Raw genomic sequence first — 8,706 nt, forward strand, 5'->3', positions numbered from 1 at the left:
TTCGAGAGGAAGGAACAGGTAGCAATCTTTGCTGTTCTGCAGCCTTCACAGGTGATAACAAGGTGAACAGAGTCTGGAGTGGACCTCCAGCAAATTCCAGCAGATATACAGATGAGGGACTTGACTGTTAGAAGAAAAACTAAAAAAACAGAAAGCAACAACATCAACATCAACAAAAAGGACCCCCACACAAAAACCCCATCCAAAAGTCATCAGGCTCAAAGACTAAGGTAGGTAAATTCATGAAGATGGGGAAAAAACAGTGCAAAAATGCTGAAAATTCCAAAAACCAAAGTTCCTCTTCTCCTCCAAATGATCACAACTCCTTTCCAGCAAAGATACAAAACTAGATAGAATGAGATTGATGAATTGACAGAAGTAGGCTTAAGAAGGTGGGTAATAAAAAACACCTCTGAGCTGAAGGAGCATGTTCCAACCCAATGCAAGGAAGCTAAGAACTTGATAAAAGGTTACAGGAACTGCTAACTAGAATAATCAGCTTAAAGAGGAATATAAAAGACCTGATGCAGCTGAAAAACACAGAATGAAAATGTCGTGAAGCATACACAAGTATCAATAGCCAAATCAATCAAGCAGAAGAAAGGATATCAGAGATTGAAGATCAACTTACTGAAATAAGGCATGAAAACAAGATTAGAGAAAAAAGAATGAAAAGAAATGAGCAAAGCTCCCAAGAAATATGAAACCATGTGAAAAGACCAAACCTGTGATTGATTGTTGTACCTGAAAGTGACAAGGAGAATGGAAGCAGGTTGGAAAACACACTTTGGGATATTATTCAGGAGAACTTCCCCAATCTAGCAAGACAGGCCAACATCCAAATTCAGGAAATACAGAGAACACCACAAAGATACTCCTCGAGAAGACCAACCCCAAGACACATAATCGTTAGATTCTCCAAGGTGGAAATGAAGGCAAAAATGTTAAGGGCAGCTGGAGAGAAAGGTCAGGCTACCTACAAAAGGAAGCCCATCAGACTAACAGTGAATCTCTCTGCAGAAGCCCTACAAGCCAGAAGAGAGTAGGGGCCAATATTAAACATTCTTAAAGAAAAGAATTTTCAACCCAGAATTTCATATCCAGCCAAACTAAGCTTCATAAGCAAAAGAGAAATAAAATCCATTCCAGACAGGCAAATGCTGAGGGATATTGTTACCACCAGGCTGGCCTTATGGAAAGGAAAAACTGGTACCGCCACTGCAAAAACACACCAAAATATAAAAAGACCAAAGACACTATGAAGAAACTGCATTGACTAATGTGCAAAATAACCAGCTAGTATCATGACGACAGGATCAAATTCACACATAACAATATTAACCTTAAATGTAAATGGGCAAAATGCCCCAATTAAAGACACAGACTGGCAAATTGGATAAAGAGTCAAGACTTCTTGGTGTGCTGTACTCAGGAGACTCATCTCATGTGCAAAGACACACATAGCCTCAAAATAAAGGAATGGAGGAATATCCATCAAACAAATAGAAAGCAGAAAAGAGCATGGGTTGCAATGCTAGTCTCTGATAAAACAGACTTTAAACCAACAAAGATAAAAAAAGACAAAGAAGGTCATTACATAATGGTAAAGGGATCAATGCAACAAGAAGTGCTAACTATCCTAAATATATATGCACCCAAATACAGGAGCAACCAGATTCATAAAACAAGTTCTTATAGACCTACAAGGAGAGTTAGACTCCCAAACAATAATAGTGGGAGACTTTTAACACTCCACTGCCAATATTAGACAGATCAATGAGAAAGAAAATTAACAAGGATATTCAGGACTTGAACTGAGCTCTGGATCAAGCTGACCTAACAGACATCTACTGAACTTTCCACCCAAATCAACAGAATATACATTCTTCTCAGCACCACACAGCAGTTATTCTAAAATCGACCATATAATTGGAAGTAAAACATGCCTCAGCAAATGCAAAAGAACGGAAATTGTAACAAACAGTCTCTCAGACCACAGTGCAATCAAATTACAACTCAGGTTTAAGAAACTCCCTCAAAACTGCACAACAACATGGAAACTGAACAACCTGCTCCTGAATGACTGTGTAAATAATGAAATCAAGGCAGAAATAACGAAGTTCTTTGAAACCAATGAGAACAAAGAGAAAACATACCAGAATCCCTGGGACACAGCTAAAGCACTGTTAAGAGAGAAATTTATAGCACTAAATGCCCACATCAGAAAGCGGGAAAGATCTAAAATTGACACCCTAACATCATAATTAAAAGAACTCAAGAAGCAAGAGCAAACAAATTCAAAAGCCAGCAGAAGACAAGAAATAACTAAGATCAGAACAGAACTGAAGGAGACAGAGACACAAAAAACCCTTCAAAAAGTAAATGAATCCAGGAGCTGGTTTTTTTGAAATGATTAACAAAATAGACCGCTAGCCAGACTAATAAAGAAGAGAGAAGAATCAAATACACACAATAAAAAATCATAAAGGGGATATCACCACTGATCCCACAAAAATATAAACTACCATCAGAGAATACTATAAACACCTCTATGCAAATAAACTACAAAATCTAGAATGGATAAATTCTTGGACACATACACCCTCCCAAGACTAAACCAGGAAGAAGTTGAATCCCTGAATAGACCAATAACAAGTTCTGAAAATGAGGCAGCAATTAATAGCCTACCAACCAAAAAAAGCCCAGGACCAGATGGATTCACAGCCGAATTCTACAAAGAGGAGCTGGTACCACTCCTTCTGAAACTATTCCAAACAATAGAAAAAGAGAGACTACTCCCTAACTCATTTTATGAGGCCAACATCATCCTGATACCAAAACCTGGCAGAGACATAGCAAAAAAAGAAAATTTCAGACCAATATCCCTGATGAACACCAATGCAAAAATCCTCGATAAAATACTGGCAAACCGAATCCACCAGCACATCAGAAATCTTATCCAACATGATCAAGTCCCCTTCATCCCTGGGAAGCAAGGCTGGTTCAACATAAAAAATCAATAAATGTAATCCATCACATAAATAGAATCAATGACAACAACCACGTGATTATCTAAATAGATGCAGAAAAGGCCTAAAATAAAATTAAACAGCCCTTCATGCTAAAAAATCTCAATAAACTACATATTGATGGAACATATCTCAAAATAATAAGAGCTATTTATTTCAAACACATAGCCAATATCATAGTGAACGGGCAAACGCTGGAAGCATTCCTTTGAAAACCAGCACAAGGATGCCCTCTCTCACCACTCCTATTCAACATAGTATTGGAAGTTCTGGCTAGGGCAATCAGGCAAGAAAACGGGTATTCAAATAGGAAGGGAGAAGATCAAATTGTCTCTTGTTGCAGATGACATGATTGTATATTTAGAAAACCCCATCGTCTCACCCCCAGACTCCTCAAGCTGATAAACAACTTCAGCAAAGCCTCAGGATAAAACATCCATGTGTGTAAGTCACAAGCATCGCTATCCTCCAATAACAGACAAGCAGAGAGCCAAATCATGAGTGAACTCCCATTCACAATTGCTACAAACATAATAAAATACCTAGGAATACAACTTACAAGGGACATGAAGGACCTCTAAAAGGAGAACTACAAACCACTGCTCAAGGAAATAAGAGAGGATACAACCAAATGGAAAAACGCTCAATGCTAATCGATAGAAAGAAATAATATCGTGAAAATGGCCACCCTGCCCAAAGAAATTTATAGATTCAATGCTATTCCCATCAAGCTACCATTGGCTTTCTTCACAGAACCAGAAAAAAACTATTTTAAATTTCACATAGAATCAAAAAAGAGCTCATAGAGCCAAGACAATCCAAGGCAAAAAGAACAAAGCTGGAGGCATCACACTACCTGACTTGAAACTATACTACAAAGCTACAGAAACCAAAACAGCATGGCACTGGTACCAAAACAGATATATAGACCAATGGAACAAAACAGAGGCCTCAGAAATAACACCACACATCTACAACCATCTGATCTTCGACAAACCTGACAAAAACAAGCAATGAGGAGAGGATTCCCTATTTAATAAATGGTGTTGAGAAAACTGTCTAGCCATATGCAGAAAACAGAAACTGGACTTCTCCCTTATGCCTTATTCAAAAATTAACTCAAGGCAGGGCACGGTGGCTCAAGACTATAATCCCAGCACTTTGGGAGGCTGAGACGGGCGGATCATGAGGTCAGGAGATCAAGACCATCCTGGATAACACGGTGAAACCCCGTCTCTACTAAAAACTACAAAAAAACTAGCCAGGCGAGGTGGAGGCGCCTGTAGTCCCAGCTACCCGGGAGGCTGAGGCAGGAGAATGGCGTGAACCCGGGAGGCAGAGCTTGCAGTGAGCTGAGATCTGGCCACAGCACTCCAACCTGGGTGACAGAGCGAGACTCCATCTCAAAAAAAAAAAAAAAAAAATTAACTCAAGATGGATTAATGACTTAAACATAAAACCAAAAACAATAAAAACCCTGGAAGAAAACCTAGGCAATACCATTCAGGACACAGGCATGGGCAAAGACTTTGTGACTAAAATAACAAGCAATTGCAACAAAAGCCAAAATTGACAAATGGGATCTAACTAAAGAGCTTCTGCACAGCAAAAGAAACTATCATCAGAGTGAACACGCAACCTACAGAATGGGAGAAAATTTTTGCAATGTAGCCATCTGACAAAGGTCTAATATTCAGAATCTAAAAGGGACATAAATTTACAAGAAAAAACAAACAACCCCATCAAAAAGTGGGTGAAGGATATGAACACACGCTTCTCAAAAGAAGACATTTATGCGGCCAACAAGCATATGAAAAGGTCATCATCACTGGTCATTAGAGAAACGTAAATCAAAACCACAATGAGATACCATTTCACGCCAATTAAAATGGCAATCATTAAAAAGTCAGGAAACAACAGATGCTGGAGAGGATGTGGAGAAATAGGAATGCTTTTACACTGTTGGTGGGAGTGTAAATTAGTTCAACCATTGTGGAAGACAGTATGACGATTCCTCAAGGAAGTAGAACCAGAAATACCATTCGACCCAGCAATCCCATTACTGGGTATATACCTAAAGGATTATAAATCATTCTACTATAAAGACACATGCACACATATGTTTAATGCAGCACTATTTACAATAGAAAAGACTTGGAACCAACCCAAATACCCATCAATGATAGACTGCATAAAGAAAATGTGGCACATACACACCGTGGAATACTATGCAGCCATAAAAAAGAATGAGTTCATGTCTTTTGCAGGAACATGGATGAAGCTGGAAACCATCATTTTCAGCAAACTAACACAGGAATGGAAAACCAAACACCACATGTTCTCACTCATAAGTGGGAGTTGAACAATGAGAAAACATGGAGACAGGGAGGGGAACATCACACACCCATGCCTGTCAGGAGGTGGGGGGCAAGGGGAGGGAGAGCATTAGGACAAATACCTAGTGTATACGGGGCTTAAAACCTAGATGACAGGTTGATACATGCAGCAAATCACCACGGCACACATATTCCTATATAACAAACCTGCAGGTTCTGCACATTTATCCCAGAACTTAAAGTAAAATTTAAAAAAAGAAAAGAAAAAAAACTAAAAGAAAAAATTCATATGGAATCAAAAAAGAGCCTGAATAGCCAAGGCAATCCTAAGCAAAATGAACGAAGCCAGAGGCATCATATTACCTCATTTTATATTACACGATGAGGCTACAATAAGCAAAACCGCATGGTACTGATGGCAAAACAGACACATAGACCAACGAAGTAGAATACACAGTCCAGAAATAATGCTGCACACTTCACACCTATTATCATCTGATCTTCAACAAAGTTGACAAAAACAAGCAATGTAGAAAGGACTCCCTATTCAACAAACGGTGCTGGGATAACTGGCTAACTATATGCAAAAGATTGAAACTGGACCACTTCTTATACAAAAATTAATCAAAGATGGATTAAGAACTTAAATGTAAAACCCAAAACTATAAAAATCCTGGAAGATGACCTAGGCAATATCATTCTGGACATAGGAAAGGACAAAGATTTCATACCAAAGATGCCAAAATCAATTGCAGCAAAAGCAAAAATTGACAAATGGGATCTAAAAAAACTAAAGAGCTTCTGCACAGCAAAGAAACTATCCAGAGAGTGAACACACAACACACAGAATGGGAGAAAATTATGGCAAACTGTGCATCTGTTTAAAGTCTAGTATCCAGCCTCTATAAGGAACTTAAACAAATTTACAAACAAACAAACAAAAACGACAGGCCAGGCGCAGTGGTTCACACCTGTAATCCCAGCACTTTGGAAGGCCGAGGCGGGCAGATCACTTGAGGCCAGGAGTTCGAGACCATCCTGGCCAATGTGGCAGAACCCCGTCTCTCCCAAAAACACAAAAATCAGATGGGTGTGGTGGTGCACACCTGTAATCCCAGCTACTAGGGGGGCTGAGGCAGTAGAATTGCTTGAACATGGGAGGCAGAGTTTGTAGTGAGTGGAGATCGCACCACTGCACTCCAACCTGGGCAATAGTCTGAGATTCTGTCTCAAAAAACAAAGCAAAAAAAACCCACAAACAAACAAACAATACCTTTAAAAAGTGGGCCAAGGATATGAACAGACACTTTCAAAAGAAGACATGCATGCAGCCAACAAGCATATGAAATAAAACTCAACATCACTGATCATTAGAGAAATGCAATTCAAACCACAGTGAGATATCATCTCACATGAGTCAGAATGGCTATCATTAAAAAGTATATAAATAAATAAAATAAATAAATAACAGATGCTGGTGACGTTATGAAGAAAAAGAAACACTTATTCACTGTTGGTGGAAGTGGAATTAGTTCAACCATGGTGGGAAACAGTGTGGTAATTCCCCAAAGACCTGAAAACAGAACTACCATTCTATCCAGCAATCCCATTGCTGGGTATATAGCCAAAGAAATATAAATTGTTCTATCATAAAGACACATGCACACGTGTTTTCACTGCAGCACTATTAACAATACCAAAAACATGGAATCAACCTAAAATCTCATCAATGGTAGACTGGATAAAAAAAAAAAAAGTAGCACATATATACCACTGAATAGTATGCAGCCATAAAAATGAATGACATTATATCCACTGATGGAACATGGATGGAGTTGGAGGTCATTATACTTAGCAAAGTAATGCAGGAACCGAATACTAAATATTGCATGTTCTCACTTACAAGTGGGAGCCAAAAATGAGAAAAAATGGACACACAGAGGAGAACGACAGGCACTGAGGCCTACCAAAGAGTGGAGGATGGGAGGAGGGAGAGGATCAGGAAAAATAGCTCATGAGTGCCAGGCTTAATACCTAGGTGACAAAATAATCTGTACAACAAACCCCCATGACACAAGTTCACCTGTATAACAAACCTGCACCTGAACTTAATGTATGTATGCCTGAACTTAATATAAAAGATAAAAACAGAATAAAGAAAAAAATAGATTTCAAAACAAAAACTTTGAGAGGAGGCAAAAGGTCACTATATATAATAATAAAGGGGTCAATTCATCAAAAGAATGTAACAATTTTAAATATATATACACCCAACACTGGACCACCCAGATATATACAACAAATACTATTAGAGCTAAAGAGAGAGATAGGCTGCAATACAATAATAGAGACTTCAGTACCCCACATTCAGCATTGGACAGATCTTCCAGACAGAAACTCAACAACAACAACAAAAAACCAGACTTAATCTGCACTATAGACCACATGGATCTAACAGATATTTACAGAACATTTCATCCAACAGCTACAGAATACACATTCTTTTCCTCAGCACACAGATCATTCTCAGGGATAGACCATATGTTAGGTCACAAAACATTTTAAAAATTGAAATAATATCAAGCTTCTTGTCAGACTACAATGGAATAAAACTAGAAATGAATAACAAGAGGAATTTTGGAAACTATACAAATACATGAAAACTCAACAGTCTGCTCCTGAATGATTAATGGGTCAATGAAGTTAAGAAGGAAATTTAAAAATTTATTGAAACAAATGATAATGGAAACGCAACATGCCAAAACCTATGGGATACAGCAAAAGCAGTACTAAGAAAGAGGTTTATAGCTATAAGTGCCTACATCAAAAAAAGTAAAAACTTCAAATAATCTAATTATGCATCTTAAAGGGCTGCAAAGAAAGAGCAAACCAAACCAAAAATTAGTAGAAGAATAAAGAGCAGAGCAGAAATAAAAGAAATTGAAATGGAAAAAAAAAAAACTAGAAAAGAGCAATAAAACAAAAGTTGTTTTTTTTTTTTTTCCACTTCTCTGTATTTTTTTTTTTTTTTTTATACTTTAAGTTCTAGGGTACATGTGCATAACGTGCAGGTTACATATGTATACATGTGCCATGTTGGTGTGCTGCACCCATCAACTCGTCAGCACTCATCAATTCATCATTTATATCAGGTATAACTCCCCAATGCAATCCCTCCCCCCTCCCCCCTCCCCATGATAGGCCCCAGTGTGTGATGTTCCCCTTCCCGAGTCCAAGTGAGCTCATTGTTCAGTTCCCACCTATGAGTGAGAACATGCGGTGTTTGGTTTTCTCTTCTTGTGATAGTTTGCTAAGAATGATGGTTTCCAGCTGCATCCATG

The sequence above is a fragment of the Piliocolobus tephrosceles genome, chromosome 12 (assembly GCF_002776525.5).
Source record: "Piliocolobus tephrosceles isolate RC106 chromosome 12, ASM277652v3, whole genome shotgun sequence".
Classification (NCBI taxonomy): Eukaryota; Metazoa; Chordata; class Mammalia; order Primates; family Cercopithecidae; genus Piliocolobus; species Piliocolobus tephrosceles.